Genomic DNA, 13776 nt, shown 5'->3' with positions numbered 1-13776 from the left:
ATTTAACCAAACACCGACAACGTGACCAAAGCTCACAGACGCTCCGCCTGTTGACGTCTCGTCTAAGATCCGCGGTTCAGCGGAGGAAGACGTTTTAAAGTCTGACGCGAGTTAACGTGGTTGAGAGGAAAATGTCAGAATTCAAAAATCATTTTCTGTGGAGCACGAACGTCCACAGAAAATATCATGAGAATGTTCCCAGCAGCTGCAGAGAGGTCTCACTCTGAAGCAAAAGTGTTTTTCAATTTGCATAAAAATAGACCAAGATGATGATGATGGTGATGATGATGATGGTGATGATGGTGATGATGGTGATGATCATATGTATAAATCTGTGACTGTGTGAAACGCTGCGGAGGGCTGACGAGGAGAAGAATCGTCGGTTTGAAAATGTGGAGCGACTAAAATAAGATTCCCCCCAAATCTCCTCAAACCTCCACCTCCCTCCCAGAGTGTGACCCAGAAAAACACCACAGAGGAAGAGGAGGGAAGAGGGGGTGTAGGAGAGAGAGAGAGAGAGAGAGAGAGAGAGAGAGAGGAGGGAGGGAACAGAGATGAAAGAGGACGAGAAAAGAAGAAGGAAGGTGAAACAAAAACAGTAGAAAACACAGTGAGCGGTTAAATTAAAGCGGCTTGAAACTTCAAATGTTTGTTTATCAGAGAAATGAATTATTCGTCTGCACGTGGGTCCAGGACAGGGTTAGCCTAGCTTAGCACAAAGACTGGCAGCAGGTGGGAACTGTTAGCCCGGCTGCATCCAATCCATGAATCTGAGACGAGCGACGCTGCGAAACCGAAACGATTGTTTATTTTTCTTGCTTCCTGTGAAAAACTGAACGTGATATTTTTCTAGAAGTTTCAGAAAAATTCAGCTGAGATGAGGAAACGAGGATTTTAATCAGTGTGTGTGTGTGTGTGTGTGTGTGTGTGTGTGTGTGTGTGTGTGTGTTGTGTTCAGTGTCTGCTGCAGTGTCCTACTTTAACATCTCCTCCCTCGCTCTGCTGCTGAGAGTGTGTGTGTGTGTGTGTGTCTCTCCGCCAAACAGGATTGTGTAACGATTGGAAGTCAGACCTGCTGCCTCAGTGCAGACTGTATGTGTGTGTGTGTGTGTGTGTGTGTGTGTGTGTATTCTTCAGCTCTAATTAAGCTCGGCTGCTTAACGAGCAGACAGCTAATTAACACACTGAGAAGACTCTGAACTACACACCCTCCTCCTTCATCCCTCGCTCCACTTTCTTCATCTCTTCTTTGTTATTTTCTTCAGTTTCTTTTTCACTATTGGTTTTTATCCTTTAATGTTTTGTGTTTGTCTTTCTTTCCCTTTGTCTTTTGCTCTCTCTCTCTCTCTCTCTCTCTCTATCTTACCTTCAGGATTCTCTCTCTCTTCTCTTCATCTTTTCTCTCTCTCACCCTCCTTTCTTCTCAGTTTCATCCTCCTTTTCCCACCCCTCTTCCTTCCTCCTCTCTCTTCCTTCCTCCTCTCTCAACTCCCAACTCCTTCCATCCTTTTTTCTCTCTCTTCTCTGTCCCTCTTCCTCTCTCTACATTTTTCCTCTTTCTTTCCTTACACCTTTTTCTCCCCATTCCTTCTTCCTGCTCTCTCTCACTTTTTTCATCGCTCTCTGTATTTTCCTACGTTTCCTTCCCTCTCTCTTCCTCCCTCCTTTCTCGCTCTTCTTTCATCTCTCGCTCCCTTTTCCTTCTTACCCTCTCTCACAAACCTTTATTTCTTTCTCTCTCTCTTTCACACCGGATTATCACCATCTTCACAATGATGTGAAATGCATTCTGGGATACTTCGTCTGTTTGTGACAGTGTCCTGAAGAGTCAGACAGAGTGAGACCTCCTACGACAAGAGCCGGGTGCCACGGAGGAAATGACCTCTGTCCTTTGACCTCTGACCTCCGAGTGGTTTTCAAACTGTCAGCGCCCGCTTTGTTCTGAACGTAGCCCGAGGACACACACACACACACACACACACAGTCACTCTCTCTGACATGTGACCTTTGACCTTCACTCTGTAACTGTGGAAGTTTCTCAGTTTGATAATAAAAGTTTTTAAAACTCACAGAAAAATTCGAGTGAAATCAGGAAAATGTATCTGGACGTTCAAAGAGACGTCGAGTCTTCGTGGTTCATGATTCAAACTGTCTTTATTTGTGAAAATGAAATAACTGAATCTAATTTGTTTCAGATGGACGTGAAATTTATTCTCAGATTAATTCATGAACAAAGTCAGAACTTCATCTGGAAATCTGTTGATTTTACGCTTTAAGTGATTCATGACGTCAGAGATCGACTTCAGTTTGAAGAAAGACAGAGCTCCTCTGTTCCTTCTCTTCCTTCCTTCTCTCCCCTTCCACCTCTCCTCCTTCCTCTCTTTCAATCCCTCCCCTCCTCTCCTTCCTTCCTTCTTTCTCTCTCTCAGTTCCTTCTTCTCTCTGTCCTCCTCCCTCTCAGAACAGCTTCATTTACCCAAAGTAATAATAAATCATGAATTCTGTTTATAAAAAAACAGAAATAAGAATCAACAAGAATCCAGGACCTCGATTGGCATCTGTCCATTTTAAATCATCTTTATCCTTCAAATAATCCTAATTCATCAGAACCTCTACTGGAAATCTGCTCATTTAGAACTCAAAGGTTTTTCATCTGTGGAGAATTAATTTTATTTCTTTAAACAATCCAGATCAGAGGTTCCACCGTGAATCTGTTCGTTAAAATCTGTTCATTAAAATCTGTTCGTTAAAATCTGTTCATTAAAATCTGTTCGTTAAAATCTGTTCATTAAAATCTGTTCGTTAAAATCTGTTCGTTAAAATCTGTTCGTTAACGTCACTGAGGTTTGAAACATCAGTCGTGAAAACGTTTCTTCAGGTTTCAGTTTGTGTGAAATCAAACTGAAGTTCTGCAGAAAAACAATCCAACCTTTCTCCTGTTTATTCTGCGGCGCTGGTCAGCCATAGAAACCTGATATCAACGTGCACACGCACGCACATGCACGCACACACGCATGCACATGCACACACAGACACACACACGCCTGCATCCAGCTGCCTGAAATTCCAATGTCATGCAATACCTCAGAGTATTGTGTGCATGTCCGTGTGTGTGTGTTTGAAATAACTATTAAATGTGTGGTCCAATCCAACGTGTGTGTGTGTGTGTGTGTGTGTGTGTGTGCAGGGGGGGTGAGGCTGCCATTTCCTCTGAGATAAACCAACTATATTACAGATATGGGTGTGTGTGTGTGTGTGTGTGTGTGTGTGTGTGTGCTCAAGAAATGTATTATCCGCCTTCAACACACATATACACCCACACACACACAAACCACCATACCAGCTATATGACCAATGACTCTGCTAATGGATCTGATTACACACACACAGACACACACACAGACACACACACACACAGACACACACACAGCTGCTAAGTACTATCATTACTCTGTTAACTGCAGCTCCACAAACTGTCAGTGAGTATTAACAGACTGAAACGCAGTGATTAAAGCTTCGCTCCGTCTCTGACACATCACATGGCCAAAAGTATGTGGACAGAAGTGACTGTGGAACACGTGTTTATTTTAAAATTCAGAACCTCCATTAAAAATCTGCTGATTTAACGTTTACACAATGTTTCTAATGTGGAAAATCTAATTTTGAATGAAGAGGGAAATTAAATCTCATTCAGATCGTCCACTGTATCTGCTCCTTTCTCACATTTACAAGATTTATTGTCTTTAATTATAAACGATGAATCTGACGAGTTTCATTGACACAAAACAGTTTCAAATAAATAAATGAATCATTCAAATCGAATCAAATGTAACTGCCTGGAGAAAACTGCTGGTTTGTGTATTTTCTTATATATTAAAAATGCAACAGCTTAATTATAAATCAGATTTTTTTTTATGTTTCCTCTGTTCGAAATATGTTTTTAATATCGTATCATAGAAATAATGTAAGACTAACTGTTCATACCTATGTCCAGTGATTTAAATATTTAAATCAACTGTTGTACATTCACATTTTGTTGTTTCGTAGATTGAATTTGTGAGTTTTACTTTAACAGAGTCCTTCGATGTTTTTTACAGGAAGTCTTGTTCCGTCTGTTCACAGAATCATTCAGTTCTCATTCCGTCTGTCTGCTGCTCGCTTTCATTCACTTAGAGCCTGAAACTCCTGAAACTCAACACCAGCCTGCACTTTCACCTCACACACACACCCACACACACACACACACACACACACACACACACACACACAGCTCAGGTTACTTCCAGCTGCTGCTGCTTCTCTCCTGAAGCCTTTTTCTCAATAATGTTGACGATTGTGAAAATTATGTTTCGCTCCAGTTTCTCTTTGATGCTGAAGAAATGAAAAGTTTCGAAGAGACGAAGACGAGAAGTTCAGAAACAAACTCGGGTTCAAATCTGATTTTAACTGAAACATCGAGAATATTTTCGTCTTCCTCAATATTTGTGGACACTGGTCATGTGGTGCAAACAGGAAGTAGATTTTCTACTCTCGCAAATATAACAAACGAGGTGATGGTGAAAAGTCAGAGCGAGGACGAGGTGAAGCTGTTACTGACAGGAAGTGTTAGCGACGCTTTGTCTCACCGCTGGTAGTGGAGTCATGTGACTGGTGAGAACCAATCAGGAAGGGAACGTGGGCGTCACCGTTTAAGTCTCAGTTTCTGTTCGTCCAGATTAAAACACAACCGCAGAGTTTTCAAGCTGAAACGAGACCAGCAGCGTTTACACGTCTGATTCAGAGGCTGGACAACTGCGGACTAGACGCCAGTCGTAACCATAGCTACAGTGATGCGTTACTAAGACTTGATGCTGAACTTCAGAACAATCAGCAGATTTCACTCTCACAGAATCAAAGTCTCGTCTCATTTCAACCTGAGCATCGTCTGCTTCCTCTCGGTGTGACGGCGGTCGGACCGTTAGCACCAGCAACATGTCAGCAGTGTGTTCAGACGGACAAAGTGTTGATGCAACTCCATCCTCTGTTGTCATGGCGACTACATCAGAGTAACAGAGGAATTAAATCGTGAATATTAAACACAAACTGGGCTGAAAAACAAACATGTCGCCTCATTTATTCTGACCAAGGATGAGACAAAGAGGAGGACACTGTGTGTGTGTGTGTCTGTGTGTGTGTGTGTGTGTCTGTGTGTGTCTGTGTGTGTGTGTGTGCGAGTGAGATGGATGGCCGTCCTATCCATTTAGCTCCTTCAGACAGACACTAAACATTGTTCAGTCAGCCATCAGAGCCTGAGGGAGGAAGAAGAGGAGGAGGAAGGGCAGTGAAGGGTGAAACAGGCAGGGGGGAGGCAGTTAAGCTTATTAGTTCCTCCCCCATCCCCCCAAAACACACACACACACTCACACACTGCAGACAATACTGAGAACACCAACTGATGGTTTCAACCCCTTAGGCATGGACACACACACACACACACACACACACACACACACACACACACACACACACACACACACTGTATCTTTCCAATAATTTTGTTCAGTCCAATAATGGTTCTGTGATATCTTTTGTATTTCTAAGCTTTTACCTTGGTTGTTTCCTTTTCCGTCTCAAAATAACAACCAGACAATTGAATCCTTTTCAGCGCCGACAGGTCGACCTCTGACCCTTCACACTCGCCCTCACACTCGACATGTGAGGTCTCATCGAGACATGTGAGGTCTCACCTGACGCCTCAGGTGGACATTTTATTTTATTTTTCACCTCAGTGGTTCGGACTCGAGTCTGGACATGTGGGGACGTCCCGAGGTGACGACTTCAAATGTCTTGAAGAAATACAAGACGGAATTCCACCGGAAACATCTGCTGATTTAAGTCTCCACAGAAACATTTGAATTCTTTCTCACTCATAATTAAACTTCTTTAAGACGAATGTATTTTATTGATCCATCAGATAAACAGGAAACAGACAGGAGGTGTTTCCTGTTTATCTGATGGATCAATAAAATACATTCGTCTTAAAGAAGTTTAATCTGTACAGACTCCGACTATACACAAAAAGGTTTAAGTTGTTGTTATACTTTTTTTACAACGCTGTTTATAACAGTAATTGTTTATCTGTTATCCACATGTAACTATAACAGACGCTGTAATGGTTAATATACAGTTAATATCTGCCCATTCCCCCCCGCCCCACTGGATTGAGTGGTAGAACGAGAGAGAGAGGATGAAGTGTGAAGAGGCTTCAGTCTCTTTGGGGAGCAGACAGATTTGCTCGTTCTTCCATCATCTCCTTGGCAACCGAATAATTATTAATCCACCACCTCTGTGTGTGCAGCATTTTTTTCTGCAGTGTGTTTTTCTTGTGTAGCCTGTGGTGATGCAACGATATCTATCTTTAAGTAGGGCAGTGTTTGGCTGGGAGAGAGAAAGGGATGATGCAAAAGGAAAAGAAAGAGTTGGGGGGGGAGTGGAGAAAAAAGAGGGGGACGCACACAGGAAATGAAATCCAGAAACATGTTACCTGAATGATTTCACTTCAATGATGAAAAAAAGACTGATGTGTTGTTTGTGTTGACTCTATAGACAAAGCAATAACCCATTCTCACCACAGGGGGCGGCAAAAACAAGACGAGAGTTTTTTTTCTTTTACATACGAAGTGACACATTCTTACAAAACTTTCAATACACGAAAAGAGCTTAAGAATATTTTTACCACAGTAGAAAAACCCGTGTGAGGACACATACTGCAGTAGTACACGAGGGGAGTCCCTCAGGGGTCAATACTTGGTCCCCTTCTATTCAATATTTACATCATGTCGAATGAATGTAAGCGGACGCTTTAAATGTCCCATAACACAAATACGTTCTACACGGGGGGAAGTTCAGTCAGATCAAATCCATCTGAAAACAGGAAGTAGAAGACGACTGCACGAAAAAGTCAAAGAGTCGATCCAGTGTCGAGCTGGTGAGACGAGTGTAAAAATAAAAGTCAGTTAGTTGAATGATGCAGGAGGAATGTGTGTGTGTGTGTGTGTGTGTGTGTGTGTGTGTGTGTGAGTGTGTGTGTGTGTGTACTTTGGCAGAGTTTGTGTTATTGTTGTTAAGAAAGAGACAGAAAGACAAAGAGCAGAGCAGCTCCCAGCAGAATAACTTCAACATGAGGTATCCACTCAGCTGTGTGTGTGTGTGTGTGTGTGTGTGTGTGTGTATAATACTGCCGCTTCTACTTCAAATACGACCACTGTGAGTTCTGTGTCAGAGTTGTTCTGAGACATGGAAACATAATGAGGAGAAAGAAAAATCATTTCCTTCATGTTTAACCTTCAGGATTGTCGAGTTTCTTTCTTATTGATGAAACTGTTGGTGACGAACGTTCACACTGATCGACGACAAACCAAAGACTGTTTATTTAAACTCCTCTCAGCTTCTCCCTGTACACAAATCGAGTATAAATATCTCTGCCTGTACTACATGTGGTTGTATCACCGCACACTGAAGACTTTCTATTCTACTCTAGTCAGCCACCAGGGGGCGATCAGATGGTTTGTCGTCCATCTAAATGTGCAGTCTGTACTTTGACCCTCTTTATTGACGGCATCCTTTCTTCTGCACCTGACTGGAGACGTAGCGCCACCGACTGTTCATCTCCACAAACTAGGTCCTGATATTCCCAGAACACCAGCGGACGGAAACGAGCAGGAAGCAACGATTTCATTTTACAGATGTTCTGAATTTTCAGTTTAAATTCTCGACACATCTGGATGAAACTCGACGACACTGAGCTGTTGGATGTTTGTAATTCCACGACTCCGAGCTGCAGCGAGATCGTTACTCTGCACCTGCTGCTGCAAATCTACCCATACATCACTGTGTGTGTGTGTGTGTGTGTGTGTGTGTGTGTCTGTGTGTGTGTGTGTGTCTGTGTGTGTGTGTGTCTGTGTGTGTGGGGGGGCTGAACCAGATGAGCGTCTGTATTTGCTCAGCAGTAATCGTCTGCTTGTTCACATGGACGCAGTGTTTGCTGCTGTCCACACAGCCTGACCCTGTGTGTGTGTGTCTTTGTGTGTGTGTGTGTGTGTGTGAGTGTGTGAGTGTGTGATGTTTTAAAGTGTTTGTCTGCAGAAGATACAGACGTGAAGCCGTGAAATTATAATTTAATGCTACAACTATAATCGTGAAAGATAAAACGCACAATAAATACAGTTAAAGTAAAGTTGAGGTAACATGAATGTTTTTGATTAAATAGAATTTATATTGAATTTAATAATTGCATATAGATGTTGAGATAACATTTAATGTCATTACTGTGAATTATTTTTTTGTCGTGGTAATTGTTTGGTGAAAACGCGACACAGTGGATCGACTTCACGGCCTCTAACAACCTGAGTGATGTCACACATCAGCGACGGAGGCGCTCACTGATTGGTTCACCGGTGATTAGAAAAAACTCAGACGATTAATAAAGTGACGATCGACGACTCTGCTGTTTCACTGATGATCAGTTTCACTGAGGTCGTTAAAACAGCTGCAGGTGAGAGATGCGAGGAGGGGGAGGGGATTGTCACTCATTTCAGAGTGTGATGAAACACGAGGCAATAGCACAGGCGCACACACACACACACACAAAATGAAGTGGGTCAGGATATTTCTGTGAGAAACATTAATTAGACGACAGAATGTTAACGAAGCCAACGACATCAAAACAGACTCATCATTGATGGAGCAGGTTCCCAGAGACACTTTCAAAACACACACACACACACACACACACACACACACACACACACACACACACAATGAACTTGTGGTCACAGTGTTGGTGTTTATTGTTAACGTGGGGCAGGTCGGGGGGGGGGATACAGCACAGACCAAGGTTAGCGGGCTGCCGCTGCAAAATGAACATAGCGGAAACCCGACACTTCCTGCGTGAACGCATTGAGGAAACTATTAACCAAATTAACTGACACGAGCAACATGAAGGTTGGAGGTTAAAGTTTCAATACATTTTCAGCTCATTGTCCAGACGAAGTTCTTTATAAATCAAAACATCAGTTTATGAGAAACACTGATGTTAAACACGCGTCTGCTGTTATTTCCTCATGTACCTGATGAAAACCAAACACGAACAACAACAACACCGACTTTGTCACCGAGCCACAGACAGACGACTGACGCGTCCCAGGGAAACGAAGGCTCCGGCGCCGTTTCATTCCCCACCCGACATATCCCAGGATTCATTGCGTTTCAGTGACACAACGGCGCCGGCAAGTGACTTCACCTCAGCCCAGCATCTGATGTTACACACGGTCAAAACCCGAAGGCTCTGTGTGCAGCTCTGTTGCTAGGCAGACGTCTCACCTCGGCCGTGACACAACGAAGTACTTTTACTGCGGTAATGTAAGTACTGCATGTATCCTGTTACTGTGAAGAGTCTGCTCAGTGTCATCAGCAGAGTGAAAGAGGATTCTGTGTTTACTGGGAACACTGGACCTTATCATCACCATCACACACACAAAGAGAGGGTGTGTGTGTGTGTGTGTGTGTGTTTTTGTGATGGTGTGTGTCTGTGAGAGTGTGTGTGTGTGTGTGTGTGTTTTTGTGATGGTGTGTGTGTGTGTGTCTGTGAGAGTGTGTGTGTGTGAGAGTGTGTGAGAGTGTGTCCCTGGCAAACTCCTGGGAACAGGAAACACTTTTCAATGGTCCACAATGACAGAAACAAAGAGCTTTCTGACACACACACACACACACACACACACACACACACACACACACACACACACACACACACACACACACACACACACACACACACACACACACACTTTCATACAGTATTCTGCTTCACTGCTCAAATCTGTGAGAAGAAAAGCAGCCGCCCCCCCTCCCCTCCCCCCCGTACCCCCCCTCTCTGTTAATGTGACCCAGTTTCAGGTGCTCGGTGGATTAAGCCTCAAACACTTTCTCCCCCACTTTCTCTCTCTCCCTCCCTCTCTCTCTCTTCCCTCCCTCTGTCTTCTCCTCTTCTCTTCTCTCCATCTTCTCCCCCTCTCTTCCGTCTCCCTTTCATCTCTATGTCCTCCTTGAACACCATCCTCTTCCTCGATTAACCTCTCCTCTGATTTTCTTCCACCGCTCCCTTCCTCCCTCATCTTCTCCCTAACTCCTCCCTCCTGTCATCATCTCCCTCCTCTTATCTCTTCTCTCCTTCACCAATGCTGCATTTTCTGATCCGTATTCTCCTCGTCCTCCTCTTTCCTCGTCTGGTTCTTCTTTACGTCCCCCCTCCTCTTCCCTCCGTCCCTCCTCCATCATCTTCTCCTCTTTCCCTCTCTCCTCTGATGCTGCTGATACGATGATCTGATTCAGTGTCATGCAGCTGCTCTCAGATCAGTTTCCTCAAACTGTGTTCATCACAAACTGTTTCTCTTGCAGATTTTCTGAAGATACTTTTCTGTTTCATGAACTGAAACTAACTTTTGTGAGGTTTCTAACACGCGACGGACGTGAAACCGGAAGAACACGAATCTCTCAGGGTGAAGAAGAGGAGTCGTACACGCAGAAGACGAAGACGACGACTTGGAAAAGACGAGGAGGTTCCAGATGTTTTGGTGATGAGGGCCGACGCCGTGTGGACGAGCTGAAAACAACAACACTGATCTTTACACAGCAGAGTTCAGACGTTAGTCCCGCCTCCTGCTGCTCTACAGGCTCCACCCCTCACCTGAATGTCCCCACATGTTCCTGTTGTTGTGAACGAGTCGACAATCTGCTGCTGCACACACTGACTACACAACATGACTACACAACATGGACACACAACATGACTACACAACATGTCTACACAACATGGACACACAACATGACTACACAACATGACTACATAACATGTCTACACAACATGTCTACACAACATGACTAGACAACATGTACACACAACATGTCTACACAACATGGACACACAACATGACTACACAACATGGACACGCAACATGACTACACAACATGTCTACACAACATGGACACACAACATGACTGCACAACATGACTACATAACATGTCTACACAACATGTCTACACAACATGACTAGACAACATGTACACACAACATGTCTACACAACATGGACACACAACATGACTACACAACATGGACACGCAACATGACTACACAACATGACTAGACAACATGTACACACAACATGTCTACACAACATGGACACACAACATGACTACACAACATAGACACACATGACTACACAACATTGACACACAACATAGACACACATGACTACACAACATTGACACACAACATGACTACACAACATAGACACACAACATGACTACACAACATTGACACACAACATAGACACACATGACTACACAACATGACTACACAACATGACTACACAACATGTCTACACAACATGGACACACAACATGTCTACACAACATAGACACACATGACTACACAACATGGACACACAACATGTCTACACAACATAGACACACAACATGTCTACACAACATAGACACACAACATGTCCAGTTCATGTCTGAAAAGTGTGAAAACTCGTTCTCAACAGATAAATCAGATAAATCTTGACTCCACGTCTGCAGGAGGACGACAACATGACTCCTGTAATAATAACCATTAAATAACGCATGATTAAACCACTTCTTCCAATTAACTACCCGCTTCATTAACTACCCGCTTCATTAACTACCCGCTTCACTGGCTCTGACACACGGGGGGGGGGTGAGGACAGACGGGTGTACAGTGTGTAGGAGTGTGTGTTGTTTTTCAGAAGTCTAACCATGTTCAGATTTAGAATGGGTGTGGCAGCAGCTCACTGGCTCACCACACACACACACACACACACAGAGAGACACACACACACAGAGACACACACACACACACACACACAGACACACACACACAGACACACACACACAGACACACACACACACACAGAGAAAATAATTCGTAGATGGGCCATAAAAGAGAGAGAGAGGAAGGATGGTAGACTCCTTTGCTTTTCATTCAGACCACACACTGTTTTACTACTGTACGTGTGTGTGTGTGTGTGTGTGTGTGTGTGTGACGTCAGGCTAAAACATGTCCTTTGGGACAAACTTTATGGATTTCACTCTAAAACACGGTCAATAAAGAGAGCGAGAGAGAAAGAGCGAGAGAGAAAGAGAGAGAGAGAGAGACCAAGAGATAAAAATCCCAGAGAGTGAGAGAGGGTGATAAGGGTGAGGACAGGCAGAGAAAAGAAAGAGACAAAAGAGAGAGGGAGAGAGATGAAGTCATTTCCCAAGGTGAGTTCTTACGATGCACACACACACTGTGATAAACTGTGTGTGTGTGTGTGTGTGTGTGTGTGTGTGTGTGTGTGTGGTGGGATAGTAAGTATTTATCGGACAATCCAGACCGAGAATGAAAAGTCATTCATCAGCTGGCAAGGGCACACACACACACACACACACAGACAGACACACACACACACACACAGACACACACACACAGACACACACACAGACACACACACAGACACACACACACACACACACACACACACACACACACACCTCAGTAAAAGTATGTGAGTGTAGTACTCGTCACATTTTAGAAGCTGAAACCATCAAACTAAAAACGAGAACTGATCCGAGAGACTTCCTGTCTGTTACTCAGGTACTCAGATTACTCTGCTCCTCCGACTCACACTGTTTCTTTTATAATCTGTAATCATGTGATTAAAGAACGAGCGACTCCGGCTGTCGGATAAACACAGAAAAGTACAAGAGAGGAAAAGAAGCACTTAAGTAGAGTACAAGATAAAAGTGCACGTGTGTCGGAGATTCTTTTTTTCACCGTCGTGTCGATAAAGACATTTTCATGTGTCTTTAAATTTTGTCTCATTTCACTTTGTCTCTTCAGAGGTGGGAGGAGTTTGGACACAGTTGTGTTCACATCATGACATTTTGTCGACTCGTCGTCATTGTGTTTTACTCTCAGATGAGATGTCGCAACGTCCAGATGTGGACGAGCTGATAGATGAAGGATCTGATCTGAGAAACGCTCCTCGGATTTTAACTTTTTCCAGAAATAATTCAAGTGGGAGGAAATTACAGGCTTTCAAGAATCATGTGGGGATTGGTCCAATGTGGTTCCTGCAGGAACTGAGACACACACCACACACAGACAGACACACACACACACACACACACACACACAGAGGTACCAGGTGTTTAGAGGTGCCTCCTAAACACCAGCATTCATTACTGTGGCAGCTAAACCATACAGAGAGAGAGAGAGAGAGAGAGAGAGAGAGAGTTACACTCGCCACCGCATTAAATAATTACAGGAAACACACACACACACACACACACACACACACACACACACACACACACACACACACTGAGGTCAAACAGTTAGGTAAACAGAGTAAATCATTACTGTGCTCTGTGGCAGGTTCAAACACGTTAGCTGTACGACACACTAACAACTGAGACACACACACAAACACGCACACATGTACACACACACAAACACGTACACACACTCACGCGCGCACGCACACACACACGCGACACAGAAAGCCCCTGAGCACAGAAAGAGCGTCCACTCCATCATGACTCCAATTGTGCTGCTCACAGGGGGTTTATGTCCCTCTCTGGAAAAAAACTGTAGATTAACTGTAACTATGCAGTGTGTGTGTGTGTGTGTGTGTGTGTGTGTGTGTGTGTGTGTGTGTGTGTGCGTGTGTTCC

At 43.8% G+C, this 13776-nt stretch overlaps 1 protein-coding gene across 1 annotated transcript in view; it reads right to left on the bottom strand.

Annotated features, from left to right (window-relative positions):
* Nucleotides 1-13776, bottom strand: part of plxna3 (plexin A3) — a 71008-nt gene that overhangs the window by 24820 nt on the left and 32412 nt on the right. The window lies entirely within an intron of this gene.

The sequence above is a fragment of the Paralichthys olivaceus genome, chromosome 6 (assembly GCF_024713975.1).
Source record: "Paralichthys olivaceus isolate ysfri-2021 chromosome 6, ASM2471397v2, whole genome shotgun sequence".
NCBI lineage: Eukaryota > Metazoa > Chordata > Actinopteri > Pleuronectiformes > Paralichthyidae > Paralichthys > Paralichthys olivaceus.
Note: the sequence above shows the minus strand (reverse complement) of the source record. Positions and strands in the feature narration are given on the sequence as shown.